This window comes from Petaurus breviceps, unplaced genomic scaffold (assembly GCF_028583685.1).
Source record: "Petaurus breviceps papuanus isolate PSGF00001 unplaced genomic scaffold, PetGlider_PUasm1.0 90903, whole genome shotgun sequence".
Taxonomy (NCBI): Eukaryota; Metazoa; Chordata; class Mammalia; order Diprotodontia; family Petauridae; genus Petaurus; species Petaurus breviceps.
Genome location: NW_027187376.1, coordinates 8903314 through 8905518, shown reverse-complemented (window position 1 = coordinate 8905518; position 2205 = coordinate 8903314).

The following is a 2205-nucleotide window of genomic DNA, read 5'->3' as shown; positions in this document are numbered from 1 at the left end:
CTCTGAGCCAGGAGAAGGGTATATAAACTTTGTTTTGGGGGCTCACTTTGAGGAGGGTTCTGTGATTTGATCAGATGAAATTCTGGGAAGTCGTTGTCCAAAGCCCCCCAGCTTTGAAACCCAGATGTTGTTTGGTATGGATGTAATGATTGCACAGTTTGGAAAGCTGTGTACTTGATCTGTTTCTGTCTTGATAATTCTGTCTGTATATTCTGAAGTTCGGGGTGCTGACCTTTTTCCCCTGAACTAGGTAAACAATACATATCTGACTGATTAAAGTAAGCTTGTTAACCCATTTTGAGTTGCTTTCCATTATCAAAGCAGATCCAGGAACCTGTGGTGGCAGCAAACCCTGAGGACGCTTGGGGTGCTTGCTGCTACAATGGATGGGGGTGAAGGTGAAAAAGGAGAGAAAGGTGGGAGTCAAGAAAAGTCAGGCTATTATAAACTTGGAGTAAAATGATGAACACCTGGTCAAAAGTAGCAAATAGTCCAAATGGAGAGGAAAGAAGACAAGTTTCAAAAGAAAAATTGACAAGACTTGGAATAGGTATATGAAAAATCAATATAATGAATATTATGACCTAACATCTTCCTTCTTTCCCCTCTATCTTCCCTCCTCCTCTCATGGTTTCCTTCTCTTCTTTCCAGTGCTAAGGGGTTTCATTCTTTCTCTCAATTCTCTACAATCAAAATAGACTCTCAGAAATGATCCCTGTGACTCCCAATTACATGTTTGCACAAAAATTTTTTAAGCGTTGCTAGGTGGCAGACTAGATAGAGTGCCAGGTCAGGAATCAGGAAGACTTATCTTCCTGAGTTCAAATCTAGCCTCAGACACTACTAAACTGTGTGATCCTAAGCAAGTCACTTAACCCCATTTGCCTCAGTTTCCTCATCTGTAAAATGAGCTAGAGAATGAATTGGCAAACTGCTCCAGCATCTTTGCCAAGAAAACGACAAATGGGGTCACAAAGAATCGGACACAATTGAAAATGTCTCAACAGTAACAATAATGAAATTATGTAAGGACATTGCCTTTTGTTGGAGAATGCTCATCATAAACTTTTTCTCTTGTTATGTAATTTAATAAAGTACAATAAATTTTGGATGAATACTAATAGTATTGCTAATATGAGAGGAAGCACAACAAAATGGAAAGAAACCTGGAGTTAGGAGAGACCTGGGTTTCGATTCTGCATTAGACACTTATGTGCTAGATAAACAATTTGAACTCTTTGAGCCGCAATATCTTCACCTGTAAAGTGGGGTAATGATGTGTGTGGTACCTATTAGACAATGCGGGGAGTCCCAAGTAAGAAAATATGTTGCAACCTTTTATAAGGTTTAAAACGATGTATAGATATATGTATGTAGATATTTGTGTAGAAGATCTAAGTGTTTAAAGAACACAAAGGAAAACAAAATACCCAACCCTCAGGAAACATAAAATCAAGTTAGTGAGATAAGAAATTCAACCCCAAAAGAAAGCAAGTAAACTATAAAACAACCAGAAGGCAGGTGCTTAGAGGCAGCTAGATGGCTCAGTGGATAGAGTGCTGAGCCTCAAATCAGGAAGAGCTGAATTTGAATTTTCCTCAGACACTTGCATGACTTGGACCAAGTCAATTAATCAATCTGTCTCAGTTTACTTAGCTGTAAAACGGGAATAACAACACCTATTTCCCAGGCTTGTTGTGAGTATCAACTGAGATAAAAGAGTGCTAAGCATGGTACATAGTAGGCTTTTTTACAAATATTTCTTCCTGCTTTCCAGAGCAGAATAGAGAAGTACAGTAACTCTAAATTATATGATATACTACATGAGAGTTTTTGTCCCTATTTGCAGGAATCACTAGACAACAGATTGACAGTGTATTTTGGGAGGAGGGGAGATTCTCAGGGACCTTTCCAGCTCTTCTGTAGTCACACCATGTAGGAACATCTCCTATTTACCTCATATATGACTGGTGCTAAATAAAGGAGGTGAAAGAGAGTAGTAAGGGGAGGCCAGGTGGCTCAGTGAGTAAGAGCACCAGCCCCAGAGTCAGGATCGAATCCGGGCTCAGATACTTAGCACCACACCCAGAAATAACTGGTCCTGTAACCTTGAGCAAGTTACTGAAACCCAATTGCTTAAAAAAAAAGAAAAGAAAAAGAGGAGTAGCAGCAGCAGCAGTAGTAGAATTAATAGTAGTAGTAGTA